General features: G+C 39.2%; 1 protein-coding gene across 9 annotated transcripts in view; it reads left to right on the top strand.

Annotated features, from left to right (window-relative positions):
- Positions 1-17,381, top strand: part of MEIS2 (Meis homeobox 2) — a 208,547-nt gene that overhangs the window by 164,112 nt on the left and 27,054 nt on the right. The gene's annotated exons all lie outside the window — the stretch shown is intronic.

The raw sequence follows: 17,381 nt of genomic DNA, 5'->3' as shown, positions 1-17,381 counted from the left end.
TAGTTGCTAATAAAGTGATAAATTTAGCTAACTATTGGCTAATTTAAATGAAATAAACTATGAATGGGAAAAGCCCTGTAAATAAGCTAAAGCAGAGTTCTTTTTTTCCCCAAAATTTGAAGTCCAGAAGGGGACTATGAGTTTCTCAGAGCCACCCAAGTGAGAGCTAGAGAGCAAAGTTGAACAAATCAGATTATCGATCCACAATCATTTCTCATAAACCACAACCTGCCTGCAAAATCCTTTCATTTCAATGATTTAATTATCTGAAAAACAAAACAAAACAAAACAAAAACAGGCCCAAAAGGAAATATCTTGATCATGTATTCTTTTTTTTTTCTATGTAATTCCATAGTGCCATTATGACCTTGGTTTTAAGAAAAATTAAAACTCTCTCTCTTCCTGATTATTATTATGCTACTATGTTTATGAATGTTCTGAAAAAAAATTAGTAAGACACTAATAATTGGGATTCTTACATCATGTTTTAAATAAAACTTCTTAAATATTTTAAGGCCACCCAAATGATTATATGTAATCAAAAAGAAGACGAGGAGAAAGAGGAAGAAGAAGGAAACATTTAAGGAATCTCAGAAAGTCTCCCAAAAAATCCACTTTGGATTGGCTTTGGGCTAAATTAGTTATTGGTGGCTTTTGAATTGAAATGTACTATATGCAGAGGTGGTGGGGGGGAAAGTTGAGTCAGACTGTCAGAGGGTACTCACCTGAATTATTTAATAAAAGAAGATATTCTGTATCTGAAAAAGAGGATACTGAAACAAGGCTACCATTAAAGACTTAACAAGAGTGGGAGCTAAGAGTGGGAGCCATTGCCGTATTGGATCTGTGACCCTGGACTCTAACCAATTATGAAGACCCAGGGCAGCCCGTGAACAAAGCAATTACAATGGGAGTCAAACCATTAAGGAGCCAAGAGTTCAGTAGCTTTATGTCCCTGCCAAGGTATCCCTAGAACACTGTGTAATAGGAATTGAATAATATTAACATTCCCACATGGTAGTTTAGAGCAACTTACAGTATATTCTAATCCAGGCAGATTTTTCATTTTGATGACTGTGGGAGTGGTTATTTTATTTTTATATGTACTTTTACAAACATTTAAATTGAAATAACCAGTAGCATAAAATTGCCAGTGATTTAGCTGGCTATGAACTTGTAACCAAATATACTTGGAAGATTTTTTTTTTTTCTCCCTGTAGCTCTCAGGTAAATTTCACTGCATGACAGCATTTCAAGCCAGGCAAAGCCCGTAGAGGAGATGAAAAAGCATGAAGCATAACAAACATCACAAAGCCAGTACAATTTCTTGTTTATAAAGAAAAACAAGGAATGTAAGCTAAGTGGAAAGGTGCCGGTTGAAAGATATTTTAAATGCCTTCGCGTTAAAACCATCAGGGATCAGAAAGCAGAAGGCGGATTCTAGAGGCTAGTGCACCAAGGGAAGAGGCTGATGAATTGCCCTGTGCACATTTTAATTAAACTATCATCTTGAGATTTTTTTGTGTATTGATTTGCACAGTACTTAAAAAAGCTTCTTTCCCCCCCTACCTCCCTCTGTTGAATGTTAAAGCTTTGTGCCTTCAGCTTGACTCTATGAAAAGAAATTACTCATCTTTGGGATTGTTATGGAAGAAAAAAAAAAAAAAACAAAACAAATGGGTGGACATGTTCTCTTCTCCTTTTCAATATGTTTGAATTTCAACTGTTCATATAATTATGCTGGCATGTATTTCTTCCTGGCTCTAGTCATGCAGAAAAATTTTAAAGATGAGAAATTGGACAACTCTAATGTGGTGTAAAATCTACTTACGCATTGTATTTCTTTCAATATTCTTTACCAATAGTATGCACATTGTTAAAATTAAAAGAAAATGTTAGCTTTTATGCCCTAATGTATTTACGTGACATCCGTAGCTGCCAAATATTTTATTAACATTGAAAAGGAGAAGTTTGAAAAATAAAAGAAATGTTAGAGATAGGGTTGACTTGAGGCAGGGGTGACAGTGACAACCATTTAATAATAATCACTGCTTTTATGGCTTCAGTTATAAGAGTTTTTACCAACAGTAATTAGTTTCCTAACATCCCTGTGAGTCAGCTATTCTTTGCTCTTCTTACAGAGGAGTAAACTGAGGCACACCTTGGAGTGATTTTCCCAGGGTTTTTGGAAAGTCATGTGAATAGAATCAGACAAATGCATTCAAAACTCAATTCTCACATCAAAATGTAAACCTTCATATTCATGGGTAGTCGATTTCCCTGTGGATCTCTTCTGAGTAAACTGAAGATCAGTGTTTGTGAATTTCTTCACTCCTCTCTACCTCTAACCAGTCCCACCTGCTCCCCACAGATGCCAAACCAATGGAAAAAGGGGTGCCTGGCACTAGAAGTCCAAGGCTCATCAGAAGAATGAGCTCTTTCTGAGGGATCAGTTCGCTAAGACTGGTCTCTAAAGCAGGCAGGTCATTTAATTATAGCAAGATGGCATAATGCAGGAATGAAGTTGAATTCCATGACGAAGACAGAGATGTCCATTTTCCTCAGTGACTGATTCGAGTCACACACACACACACACACACACACACACACACACACATTTGGACCTGTTCTTGTCGGTAGCAGCCTTGGGAAATCCATCTACTTTTCAGAGTTTTTTTCTAGATCACAATACCCTAGGGAAGATTAAGTTTCCCTGATGCTGAAATAGTGTTCCTATCTGCTCAAAAGGGAGCTCAAACTAACCACTTAATTTTTACAAGTAGCCCAGATTGGAAATGGTACCCAACAGGACCACAACTCTGAAACTCACTCCAAAATAGAGCAGTCTGTCTTGACCCTCAGATCAGCATCCTGAAGTCTCTTCTGGGAATAACCCATTGTTAGTGGTGATGGAGAAAGGGCTCTAGGGATAGATAGCTTGCTGTTTCAAGTCAAACTAATGTTCTGCATGTGAGAGATATCAGAGTTTTAATTTATTTAGGAAATGTGTTCCTTGACCAAAGTTTAATCTTTGAAAGAGAAACATTTTTCCAAATCTCAGTCTCTCCCTAAGCGATAGACTGAATTCCTTCCTCCTCCACTTTTGGCTACTAAGCCATTCTCTACCTCATTCAGCAATGGACTGTAATATGCTAGTTCTGAACCTCTGCTGGGTCATGGACTTCTCTGAGTACATGATGAGACCCATGACCACCCAGAAGAATACATACAGGTACACACACACACTCCACATACACCCCCCCACACACATACCACACACTATTGCCTAAATCTTAGGGCCCTTCCATGGACCATCTAACCAGTAACACCAAAAACAAGTAAACAAGAGCAAATAAAAACAACTAAGAGGCTACCTACTCTAATGGGCTGGCTGGAAATATATTAACTAGTCTATGGGAAAAAAAGTCATAATCATGATTCATCCTTTTATGGGGGGTTTGATTTTAAATTAAATGAGTTTTTTGAGTGGTAAAAGATGGCTCACATTTTATCAGATGGTAAATTAAAAAAAAAAAATTATGAACCATACCTTTTGGTTTGTCCTGTGTGGTTCTGCTGGGGCCACCAGATAGGACTGGACACTCTGTACCGTGCACAGCGCAGGGGCGTCATGCACCCCACACAGTTGTGTGCTGGGATTTGCACACACCAAATCAGGCAGTGTGCCTAATCCACGTCTAACCCGTTTTGGATATTGAATGGGTTAATAAACTGAAATGCCACCACCCCACAGCACATCAATTTTAGCAAAATGCTATTTCGGTCATTAGCCATTAAGTCGGCTTGGGCTATAATTATTCTGTTTCTTCTTAATGTTTGGTGACTTTCTTCTTAATGTCTATCTTGGTGTGTTAAAAAATATATAGTAGACGTCTAAAGACCCATTAGACCTTAAAGAATATCACTATTCAACCGAAACTTTTTTTCATTGGTGTGCTTTATGCTAATAAGTATCTTGTACCCTGCCTTTCAATGATTTGTGAGCACCTTAGAGCCCTCCTTTGTGAAATGCCTGATTATCTGCATATCTGTCTATTAATGTGTTTATCTGTCCACCTATCTATAGAAATTTTAAACGGTGTAATAACTTTAAGGACAGTGACACTAATGTAGTATTAGATTAAAAGAATGTTACTTTATATGGGTGTAAATGTAATTTAGAGGCACTTAAAGGAAGCTCTATACTTAGCATGAATTCTTGGCCAGTGAAGACAGGTTGATCCCACTCATTTTGGGATTGCTAATTTGCCGTTAATTAGGAAGATTGATTCTGTTCTGTGATGCATAGGCCCAACCCCGAATGCATTTTTCTGGCTTCTGGAGCACTTTCCTAGTTGTCATTGTCATTGCAAATGTGTAGCTGAATGTCACAGGGCCTCAACAAATAGAAGTGCTTTTCTGGCTTCTAGAAAGCAAGTATCGACATTTTCCTGATTCTGTTTTGTTTTGTAAAGCTCATGCTGGTATTATTTTAAATAAACTTCTGCCTTATTCCATGTGAAAGTTTTAAAATGATAACATGAAAGTTGTGCTCGGATTTGAATTTCTTGCTAAAGAATGCTTTTGTAGCAAAAAATCTTTATTTTCTTAAACCGTAGATACAACGCTGCCATTGAGGTTGTGTTATTCTGTACAAAACAGCATTTACTTTTCAATATGTTAACTGTTTGTTTATCTTCCCCATGATATATTGAGTTTGCAGCTACAAGCCTTTTTCCTCCACTCTCTTCTCTTGGCTGGTGACAAATCTTAATCATTTGCCTGTCCTTCACGACAATTACTTTAACTACGATGAGTTATATTCCCTTTATTGGAATCGAGTCAGGGAATCTATCAAAACTAGTGAAAGGAAAATTCCTAGAAATGTTTTTAAACATAGTCATTAAGAACGGGCTGAACCAATGCAGAAAAGAATGTGGGTACTCGACAGTGAAGGAAACCCCTTACTCACTGCAATTTTGATGCCCACCATTGCCAGTAGCATACAGGCAACTTTGAACCACATAATTTATTTCATAGTGGTGGAAACTGGATAGTACAAACCGTATCAAGGAGAGATCTAATTTCATGTATGTAATTCACATGCTATGTAATGTTACTAATAGGCATATGGGTAGAAAAGTATGCATACAGGGGCACCTGGGTGTCATAGTCAGTTAAGCACCCACTCCTGATTTTGGCTCCGGTCATGATCTCAGGGTTGGTTGTGGGATTGAGTCCTGCATCAGGCTCTGTGCTGGGCATGGAGCCTGCTTAAGATTCTTGCCTTCATTCTCTCTCTTTCTCTCTCTCACCCTCTCTAAAAATACAAAAAAAAAAAAAAAAAAGAAAAAATATGTGTATATATTATGAGCATACATAAACAGTGTGTATTTACCTTCAAAGTCAGTGACCTAATCCAGGATTACTGTTATATCTTAACATCCTCAATTCTTTGGAAACTCTTGTAATTTCCTTTTCCTGTGACTCCATTAACAAGTTGAAAATCATTTTGATGGCTACTTTTAAGTGTGCTAAATATAACCTTAAAGCCAAAACAGAACAAAATAAATAGAAAACCTAGTCACTGAGGGCAGGAGAAGGGAAACGAGTGGTAATGCATAAAACACGGGTCTTTAAACGAACATGTTCTGTTAGCCTAACATGCAGCCTTACACGCTTAAAAGAAAAATTTGGTTGTGCCTTTTGTCGTGACTTAGGGATCCTTGCCAGTGTCTGCAACATCTCCCAGAGACACTGGGAGTTCTTGGGTAGTTCCTTTTTGTTCCTGGATATTGCTAAATCTTTTCTATAATAATTCCTCGTGGAATCAACTTGACTTATTTCTGTGGTATATTGTCTGTAGATGAGTTTAGCCTTTAGCCAGCTCCTGCCTGCCAGCCAGTAGTCTCCTGAATTGTCATCTCTATCATCAGTAATATCTGATGCTCACTAAATCCAAATTTACTCAATCCTAATACTAGCTAATTCTCCAATTAGATTGGCTGCCTCCTTTAAAACCATTCACTCATCGACAGTTACTGACCGAGCACTTAGCCTTGCCGAGGTACCTATCATAGTGTCGGGCATTGTGCCAGGCAAAATGTATTTGGGGGTTGGGAGGGGCAGTGAGACAGTACAGACCCCCTGCCCTCATGGAGCTTACAATTCAGAATCAAATGTAAATGACAAAAGTACTGAACTATTACCTGCATTGTTTAGAACCTGGAGTATATTTTCCCTAACGTTCATTGTGAGAGTTATGCACAGAGTCCAAACCACACCCACAAAAGCCTATGCATCAGTCCTTCTGAATTTCATCTCAGGATGTTGGAAACGTAGCTCCCCCCATGTAGCTAGGGGAGAAGATAAGAAGAAAATGTGAAGAACATTGCCTGTTCTAGAAAGCTCCTCCTCCTTCCCCAACACGTCAGAGCAGATTGACACAGCCAGAGCTAGTCTTGCCCTTTGGAATACGGCTCTATACTTATCCTTTTCTGGTTCTTTCATTTCCCCTCCCATCCCACTGATTTCACCACAGTAAAATTCAGCTATGGAAAACATGTATACGTAAAATGTTGTTAGGCTTAAAGATTGCTGTCCCTGTTTTCTTACGTTGGTGCCGTATTCAGTTGGGCCATTTGTCAGATAATATTTATAGTGTTAGGTGCTAAAGAGATTCTGGCAAACTGGGGACATGACCCCTGCCCTCATAGAACTTCCAGTCCGTGGAGGAAGACACGGAGACATAAGTGTATAATTATTATTTGTTTTATTATTAATAATGCTTGTGATAGAATCATTGCTGATCAGTTGATCATGAGCTGTAAATTATTTTCTTTTTGATTTCCCTTTATAAGCAGGGCTACCCTTTTCCCAAGAGCACACCAGCATTACTGATGTAGTCCTTCGCCATGTAGAATGGAGAAGCTGGCCCACAATGGAGGATAAAAGATGTTGTTTATGATTAGTTCTCATTAAGCCAAGCATGACAATACTGACTGTATTTAAAATCATAATTTTAAAAAGTATCTAAATACTTAATGTATGTAATCGAAGTGCCTCTTAGAAGAGTTTTCTCAAATAAGGACTATATTATGTATAATCTCCATTTGTATAAAAGGTTAAGTAACCAAGGTGCATAACCTTGGCATTTTCTAGAAGAATCCGTGTTATTACACTGGTTTGTAGCCAACACAGGTAGTAATTGGTATGTATTTCTTAAGTTACTTATGGAGGAACAGCAAGATACACTAGAAAGGACAGATTTTGAAACAGGAAGGATCTGGGTTTACATCTGTTTCTCACCATTAACTTCTGAACCTGAATTTGGGGGCTCAGTTTCCCCATCTGTCAAAAGGAAATAATGCCCTTGGTTCAGAATATTGTTGTGAATACTATAACACTTGGTAAGAGTGCCAAAGAGTAGTTCTTGTCACTATTGTTTTCACTGTGGTTATATCACATTTTCTATTTTCTTTCTATTCTTGGAAAAGCCCAGTATATTTTTCTGCATATGGTGAGAGATTAATAATAAATAAATATCATTAATTAGTAGGTAGCATAGAGACTGAATGTCAGGAATGTCCAACTTCCTTTCTGCAAATAGTTCTTGACACAATTATTTATGATTTTTCTTTTTCACCAGAATTTTTAATGCTTTTGATGAGGGAATATTTTATAGGGGCATTCACAAAATAAAGACAGTCTCTGGTATTTGACTACTTCATGGCTTCTGAATCCCATATCTGAGGGTGGTTGTGTCATGGCCAAATGGTCATGAAAACCAGAAATCCTGGCCAAGTCAAAAGATGTATTTTCAGCAGTAAGTTTTTTTTTTTTTTTAAACTTCTCTAAAGCCTTTGTTTGTGATATTTATCAAATTCTAAATTAAATACCTGAGTTTTATAATGTATCCCACTGAGATACAAACAGCTGACAGGATTTATTGCTGGCTTCTCAATATAGAGAAAATTACTTACGACAGGCATACCAACACACTTCAAGAAGAGAACAGGTATCTTCTCAGAGATTTAGGTTAGCACTACACCTGTCAGTCTCTTGGTCATTTCCTCGATCGCCCCTGTTTCTCCTATTAAAGTACGTCAGAGATGTTCCTTCATCCCTCTCACTCTTCTATTTCCTAAGGATATTACAAAAAGAAAAAAAGGAGGTGTTAACATCAGATGCTGTGGGAGAAGCTACACATCTAATGAACTCATACCAGGCTCTTAAAATGGTAGATGACATTTCCTTTCCAAGATGAATAAGGTCTGAAGATTAGAATAAACAATGTATGGATAGTATTTACTGATCATCTCATTTGGGGGCATCATTCCTTTATTTATTTATTTATTTATTTATTTATTTGATTGTTTGTTTGTTTTTATTTAATTTCACCTCATTTTCCCTCCAGAGCCTTCGAATCCTTCTTTTCCATTCTTTTCCATCTGGCCATTCTTGCCTTTTCCCCCGGTTCTCTCCTGGCTCCCTCAGAACCGCTCTGTTGAAACCGCACAACTTGCTCCTCATGCTGCTTCTATCTGTGTCCCTGGGTGATCTCCTTCCCCAGCAGGACCCCCTCAAACAGCGTCAGGCCCTCTCTTATCTTCAGGGGGGTCAGCCCCTCGGCAGGAGTGACAAGCCTTGCAAATCTTTTGGCTTCTGTAATAAAATCTCAGTGGCTGAGATTTATGAGGTCAGATGCATGTAGAAGAGAAAACACCTACGGATCATGAAATTATAAAGAATGCCAGGCGCAGGGACAGGAGGAAAATCTCCCCAAATTCTTGACAGTTCTTCTTTTTGCCAACGTGCTCTGGGTTTTCTTGATCATCCAGGCATTGCAGGTATACAAATGGCCAATTCAGTTTTTTTTTTTTTTTTTTGGAGCTCTTGAGATATCAGTTTACGTAATTAATAGAAATATACCAGCAGGTGACTGTAATGTGATTATAAAGTACAGTCCTGGCTGTTGGGTGTATTGAATACTTTTAAATGAAATATGTGGAGTGTGCGTATGCATGCAATGTGTTTAAATGAATGCAGCCTTTCCAATCAGCCAGAAAGAGAGAAAGGATGTAAATTGCTAGCATGTGTTGTTCAAAATGCAAAAGTAGGAAAGCAATATTGATCTGTGCTTTGGATGTTTATTTACATCAGTTGCACAGTGTTAAGATGTCTGGCCATAATTATCAAGACCTGCCCACCTGTCAAACCGCAATTGGGTTATTTCCCCATTGTCTTGCAGCAGTAAATCTTCAGGTCTGGATGGGTATTAGACAAATGGAAAAAGGCTACTTTCCCAGAACGTGTAATTCATTATGGAAAACAGGTGCCTGCTGAAGATTTTTGCTTTAATGCAGACATATTTTATTATTCATAAAATATTAATGTGAGTAGTCCCTACCAGAGTTGTGTGGGTTGTTTTCATGTAAAAATTTCAGTTTTAATAGGAGACAAGAAATTGTAAGGATTCTCCAAGCCTTGCTTTTTTGCAAAGGTAAAACCATTCCATAAATAGTTTCATTCCCTTATTCTCCCAAAATAGGTGCAAACGACCCTGGCTCCCACTTACATAATGTGCGAAAATAAGTCTCCTTTAATGTTGTATGCGGTGGATGTTCTGTCCAGGGACAACCTTGCAGTGGGGACAGAGTGACCTTTCAAGAAAAAAAAAAAAAAAAAAAGAAAAGAAATGAAATATACTTTCATTTTCCAGAAATATGCATGCAAGTAAAAATTTGACAGCCTGGAAGAACATAAGCAAATATATCTTTTTATTTGAAGATAAAAAGAAGCAGGGCTGGATAGGAAAGAGAAAAAACCTGTGAAAAAACGGATGATGCAGTTTTTACGAATAAGCAGCTTAATGTATCTTGGCACCCACAGTAAGCCTTGTAGGAGCTCAAAGTGCCTCAGGCAATCTGTGAGCAGAATAGCAATTTTATTACTTTGTCATTAAACCAATTTCACAGCAGTATTGTTTGTTAATGAGCAGCGGCAAACGAGCGAAGATGTCACACACTGGAATAGCAGAGAGATTTGTGACCCAAGCTCACGGCACTGAGATGGAAAGACCACGGCTATAAAAAAGGAAATACTTTGGGATGAAATGCAAAGTCTATACAGCAGAGCTTGTGTTTATGAGCTACCATTTTGCTAAGAGCTGTGAGAGAAATAAAGGTCTGGAAATATGCAGTTAAAACAGGGCCTATAAAATTAAAACCAAATTAAAGTAGAGCAGAGGATTACTGCACAGACTGTACTCGACAAAATATATTTTAAGTGATGAGGTGAAATCTAAATCAGTTTTGTTTGAATTTGGTTGGTATTTATGAAATTCAATAAAAAAAAAATGAAAAAATATCCAAACAAAGCAGCTGCCTCACCCTTCTGTGGTCTCTGAGCCATAAACATGCATCACTTTGAGGAAATTCAACTTGCCAATCCTTAAATAATTAGCAACTCCTGCTTCACACGGTGCACCCCTCTATCGCCACGCACGCCTCCTCTGTTACTTCATCTATTTGTAAGGATATCGCACATGTATGATAAACACTCGGGCAGAGCGCCTGATCTGCCGGAGCCCATGAATCCAGTACACCTAGCAGAGGCTGGGACGGAGCTCATCGTTGGTGGAGAGATTTCTGTCTGTCTCTCTTTTTTCCTCCCTTTTTTTTTTTTTCCTTTTCATTTCATTTGGTCTTAGATTTTTTCTTTCCTTCTTTACTTTTTTCTTTTCATGTTCTTTCCTTCTCCTTTTTTCTTTTTTTTTTTTTTTTTTTTTTTTTGAGCCAGGCTGGTCTTTACAAAGAAAGAACTTGGGAGACAGCCTTAAGGGATGCAGGAAACAGTGCCAGACAGACGCAGTACTGCATCCCTGCAAGGCATCCCGGGGTGAGTGCAGGAGCTGTCTTGCTATGTCCACGCAGGGAAAAGTGGTTTATGCCGCCAGTCCTGAGATCACACTCACCCTCTTCAGAAAGAGAACAGGGCGAAGACAAGGAGCCTGGGAGGTAACTGAGGGAGACGATCGGTCCGTAATCGCGTCTCGATTTGCGAAGGGGATTTTTGAAATACTCTGGTTGTCAGAGCTGTGCCTGAGCCACCCCACGTCTTTGTCAGGGAGGCTCCCCCTTTTGAGGGGGAGCTGATCCAATTTGTTGGGCTTGTTGCTGGGATGTCTAGAACCAAGCTAGTGCTTCTTCCGTAGGAAGGTCCTGGTGGCTCTGCACCCCCGGGCCCACTGCTAGTCACCGTCAAGTCTGGTACACCGGACTTAAATTAAGGTTTATGGCAAGTATATATAGTTAACTGTAGGAATCTCTGGGACCGCACCCCCTCTATCATTTGGGTTGGCCGATGATATGTATTTTCATGTTTTTCCTCTCATAACCCCAGCCTGGATTTTTCAGGTGTGTATTAATTTTTAAATTGGGTTGGGTTCTGTTGTTTTCTTCGCTTTCTTTTCCACGAGTTTTTTAGAGTGAGTCTCAGACAGCTTCGGTGCAAGGGGACTCTGCGGGCAGTGCTCACGGCCATGATGGAGGCGGTGCGCACAGTGGTGGGAGTTCAGCTTTAAGACTGTTTTCTGCCTGACAGGGCAGGACCCCCAGACAAATCACTGGCTGGCTCCGTGGTAGTTGGCAGTCATTCAAGACTGGTCTTGTGCCAGGAGTATTACTAGATAGCCAGACAGATCAATTCACTTTTACATTCCCGCCATTATTTATAGCCCCACTGTATATCTACTCTTGCTTATGAAGTAATGATTAGCAAATACAGTACACATAAAACATGGGCATTTGTTCTGGAAAGGGCTTTCTCCTGCTGATACTGCAGATAGTTTCACAGGTCACAGAACCTTAAAAAGGATTTAAAGGGCATGTCTTGTGTAGCATTTGTTCTTTTGAAAATGATGCTCCTTTCCCATTTTTGAGCAATTGAAGAGAATAGAAAGGTTTTCGCATTGCTTATGTCTCATTGAATTCTCCGCAGCCCCTTTTCCCACAGATGTTTCAGCCAAGCCTGTACAGAGGGAGGTTCCATGGCCTGGCTTGCTATTTTTGCTATTCAGAATGACTATTTTATATTTCCCTTTTGAGTGTGTCAAGGTGAACAAAACTCATGCTGCCAGCATTTACGGCCAGGAATTCGGGGTGGGATTTTTTTTTTTTTTTCATCTGCCAGAGGACGCTCACAGGAGGACAGAGTGAAGAAAGCCTTCGGGTCCCAATTCTGTGTGTGTTTTCTTCTCTTTGCTCTTCATGTTCTCTCTCTTTATCACTTACTTTCCAGAGCACGTAGTTGATATCAAGATGCTGCTCGGTCATCTCCGCTAGTGGTGGTCTGCCAATTTGGGGGAGGATTTGTAGTACATTGATGCATTTTAAGAGGTGTCCATTCAGTTTGGAGTTCATGCTTTGGAGTGAGGGAGCTTGACTTTTCCTGAAGGATGTACGGTGGTCAGAAACTAGCTAGTTGGAAGCCTTTCTAGAAGCCTGTCATCAAATCTACACGTTGACCGAGTCATGTTTGCTATCAGAATGATCATATGTGGTCAAAGAACATTAGACTAGGATGATACCCCCAGAAAGAATACGGAAAAGTGGGCCAGAATCTGCAAATGTGAAGCTTCTTGACAAACTGTGAACTTTGACTGCTTCATACTTGATTTATTGTATCTTGGCCTTAATTCAGCTGACCTTATAAGTACCTTCTGTACCTTCTAGCAACTGAATGCCTTTTGTATGTGTATATGCAATTTCTTTTCCATCTCTCACTGCAGATAGAATTGTGACATATCATTGGTAAGGAGACCTAATAGCTCCTAAGAACACATATGGTTTCGGGGGAGGGAAGTTTTCTTGTTCATTTCTGGAGGACTTCAGTAATTTCAGATTTTATTCAGGAAGGTTATACGTTTCAGGAGACTTTCTGCTAAGTAATATAAAACATTACCTGGAAAGTTACACTTTGTTCATTACAAAGATGAGAAAAATTGAGGTTCCCTAAGAGACTGGACACAGTTTGATAACAGAATGTTAATGAGAGAAAAGAAAACAAGATTAAACTCTATTCCTCTAGGTTTATGGTGCTTGTTTCTGCCCTTTTAAATGAACACCCATAAAACTTGACATTCAAAAAAATAAGAAAGGATAACAGGAGTTATGATGTACAATGAGGTTAAAAGAGGAAAAAAAAAACTTTGGATTCCTCAGTGAAATACCTCTTTGCCACACCACCTTCTATCCTATAGCCCTTAGAGTTTTTAAGGCGCTTGTGTCTACACTGTCCCATTTGATTCTTGCTTCAGCCCTGTGAAGTCAACAACTTTTAAGTTATTATTCCCTTTTTACAAATGAGGCATTGCAGGCTCTTCAAGATTTGGTGGCTTGCTCACCATTGCAGAACTCCCAAGTGTCAGCCTAGAGCCAGACCTTCAAGAGGTGACGCTGGACCCAAGGGTCTCTCTTCTACCCCTTCAGATTCCTTTCCATATGCTCTTTTATCCTGTGGCAAGAGCTCAGTGTAATTCTTGGAGATAATGGAAGCAGCTTTGCCTAAAGAAGAGGCTATTCCTCAGCCAACGATGTTCATTTCCATACTAGTCCACATCAGTGACCATGGGGCCTCTCTGGATTTTCTGAGACGATCTCTCCCTCCCTGACCTTTGAGAATGGGATTTCCCACAGCTGCACCCTCTCTCTTCAGGACAAACTAAGTCAATTTTTCATTTCCATTTTGCTTTCTTTGGCTTCTCTGTGTAGCTGCTTTTCCTGCTGTTCTTCCATCAGTACTGGAGTCTTACTGTTTTAGTGCCATTTTCTGCTTGGCAGGACCATTCAGATTTCATTTTTTTTCAGCCATGCTAGGAGGTTACTGGTCCATCAGTCTTCATACAGTCTGAAGGTTGAAGTTATTGCTAAGTGGTGCTGAAATATGATCCATGGGAACAACCTCAAAGGTGAGGACATGGTTTGGGTGAACCAAATTCTTTCCCAGTGTGGGTCAAGAGTAGAGAGACAAAGACTGTGAGGCAAAAGCAACCTTAAACTCCACAAGTTAAAGACACTAAGAGCTTTCTAGGATTTTTTTTTTTCCTTTGAAAGTGATGTGAAGATAAAGCTCTTGAAATGATCTAAACCACAAAAAACAGTCTACAGTATTGGGGCAACTGAGTCTGGGGTTTAGTTAATGACTTCTAAGACAAGCTGAGTGATATCTGTTTACAGGATGTCTGCTTACACTTCATGTTCTGTTGGAACTGATTGTTTCTCTTCATTTTCCATGCTCCTTTTTGCCCGGTGATTGAGATCATTTGTGGAGCAACACAGAGTTCTTTGAGTTAATCTTCCATATTTCACAAGCATCACAGGATACTTCCCTTGGTGATACCTATCACTAGGGCAAACATCTCATTAAAATCCATTCTATATGGGGCTGTATCCTAGAATACTTTAGAGACCATTTTTGATTACCGAATTGAAAATTTACTAAATTTATTGGGTTCTTCTGGGTTGAAACTGGATAGGAGCTTTTTTCCTGACTTTTCTAAACCTCTGAAGCATGCTTTTAGCAATGGAAGCCAGGATCCTGAGCTACACTCCAGCCCTGAGTATAGGTTAAATCTGACTATAAGTTAATTCTGAACCTCCAGTTGTGTATGTCGGATCGGTCAGTTCCTCTGTGGGTAGAAGATGTAGAACACCACGATTCCATGTGCCTTCTGCAGAATTTTCTCTTTTTTTAAATGAAGGGCTTGATTAGCATGTAATATATTAATGATTTTACCATCAGAACCCAGGAGTTTCTGAGAATGTATCAACTAGGTCAAGATCGTATTCCTACTTTGTTCACACGGTTAAAATGAGGAATAAGAGAGCTTTATCTGCCGAAAATCAGCATAGAGGTCTTTTTTTCCACATCTCTGCTCCATGTCTAGAACCACCATCCCACAAGTGCTCCGGGTAATGGAGCTTCAGCAGAGCTGCATTAGTCAACAAAATAAGTTCGACGTCATCCTCGCCTTCGCCTTCTAAGACTTCTGAGAATTGAAAGAAGTGGCTGTTGTAGAAGGTTTAGATTGCTAAGTGTTTCTGGGATTTTAATCATCACCCTCCACTTCTTCTTCTTATTTCAGCATCAATGCCCATGCTCCAAATACTAGATATCTTGGCTTCCATTGTCCTTGACTTCAAGGAGCTGTGACTAGAATGAGTATGTTTTTCTTATATGCCTAAATATTTAAAAGAATAGCTTGCCAACTCTGAACAAAGGTCCACTTACTGCTTTTATGGTTTATCCATGCCAGTGTAAGGAGACACATAAAATGCCCTGAGAGATAAAAACTAAAAAAATAACTGAAAATTCAAGTAATCTCCCTTATCATTTACTTTGGTTTGCTGATGTTCCAGTGGTGGTTTATTCTACGAGAAACAGTGACTTAGTGCAAGTTAATTACACAGAGTTTGAAGCAGTGTTTCAGTGTTTCAGTGACACTAGAAGTAAGTGGTATGATTGGGCCACTGTACACATAACCTAGAAAATAACTAGACTTCTGGTGATATTGAAAATTTTTCTAATTACTCTAAGGTCTAAAAGATATCAGAGTGCCTGGCTGGATCTGTCAGAAGAGCGTGCAACACTTGATCTTGGGGTCATGAGTTCAAGCCCCATGCTGATTGTAGGGATTACTAAAAAATAAACTTTAAAAAAAAAAAAGATTTAAAAGTACATAAAAAATTTATTGTCTTTCAAATGTGCCAGCTGTGTGGTTAATACTTAATATTTACATTAAATTTATGAGGTATGTGTTATCTCCATTCTGCAAATGAGAAACAGTGAATCAAATAGCCAACCCTTTGCAAACTAGGTTTTAAATTTATCTCCAACTTCAATCTAATGTCTTTTATACTAAGCATATTAGCTGGAAGTACTTGTGGTCTCTGTGTATTTGCTTAGTATTTACCTCCACCTGGTATGTTCTGCCTCTTGCTGTCCTTCTCATTTCCACTTACTGGAATCTTTGAAGGAGAAGCCCAAACCCTCCTGTCCTCCTCCCGCTCTCACCCTTATTATATCCATCCTCTCCATGTACCCGTGAGCACTCCCCTGCCATTGAGCCTCCTTTATCTTGGACCATGATCCTCTCTCTGCTGCTACACTTTAAGCTTTCTGAGAACAAGACTCAGTCTTCTTCATCTGGGTATGCCTTGTGATGTTTGGAGGCCTGTAAACATTGGACATTTATTTCAGAAGGATTTAAGTATTTTTCCTTTTAATTTTCAGTTGATGTTCCGATGCCTTTCCAATACAAATTGGCCTTAACATTTCATCCTCAAGGCAACTCTTTGAAGTAGGTCATACAATTTATTCTCATGTACAGTTGAGGATAATAAGACACAGAAAGGTGGAAGAACTTGTCCAAAACCACACAGAAGGCGACATAGCTGGGGTCTAAACCCAAGTCTCTGAAGGCCACGCTCGTTCCATTAAATTGTGCTGTTTTTATCATCACATAAAACCTAACAGATTGATGGATAGGTGTAGGTCTTATTTCTCCAATTAAATTAGGAGATCCTTAGGGCATGAAATTAATCTCAAATTGAGTGCCTTGTTCTCTTGGCAAATGTGGCCTCTCCTACAAGTTCCTCTGTGTGCCTCCTCCTAAGGCCCTTAGTCTAATGCCAATAGGCAGCAGCCACTGGGTAAATATTTGTTCAAGAGGATTAACCATTGTATCTTCTAGAATTTCTGCAAATAATCTGAAACTATTATGAAAAGAAGGAGGTAAAGTAGGAGCTCCAGGAGACCGTTTGAAGGGAAAACGCACCACGTACATAATGGGAATGGGATTCATTACAGGTGGTATAGAGATGAGACAGGCAAGGAGAAGCTCCTACGGGAAATCCTAGTTATGTCTCTGGCATGGACGTCTCCTCGTTGTGTTAGTTTTCTTCAAGTGTTCTCTTGTTTGCTTCCTTCACGGACCCAAAACTTTTTAAGTTATATTCATTATGCTGATGAGTTGATGGCTAACGTTTTACCCCGGTGTTTCCTTAGCATACAGTTAAAAATAAAGATCTGTTGAGGATTTTCTTTGTGGGAAGATTTGAGAAGTCTCGATTTTTAGGACAGAGTTATGCTCCGAATTTCAGGATCCTGAGAGACAGGCTGAATAAACAAAGAGAATTCAAATTTTGAAAGCAACAACTCTCAAATAACCCTGCAGAACTGATGAATGAGAAAATTAGTTTGGACCTGTTGAATCCTTTTCAGACTGACAGCTTATTTTATTTTGTCTTCACCAGTTGGACTATGTTCCCACACTCAGTTCCCTAGATTTGAAAGATTTTGAAAATGCTAACCACTATAAA

This window comes from Mustela putorius, unplaced genomic scaffold, assembly GCF_011764305.1.
Source record: "Mustela putorius furo isolate JIRA1106 unplaced genomic scaffold, ASM1176430v1.1 tig00003898_pilon_pilon_pilon, whole genome shotgun sequence".
NCBI classification, from domain to species: domain Eukaryota; kingdom Metazoa; phylum Chordata; class Mammalia; order Carnivora; family Mustelidae; genus Mustela; species Mustela putorius.
This window is presented reverse-complemented; position numbering and strand designations above follow the sequence as displayed.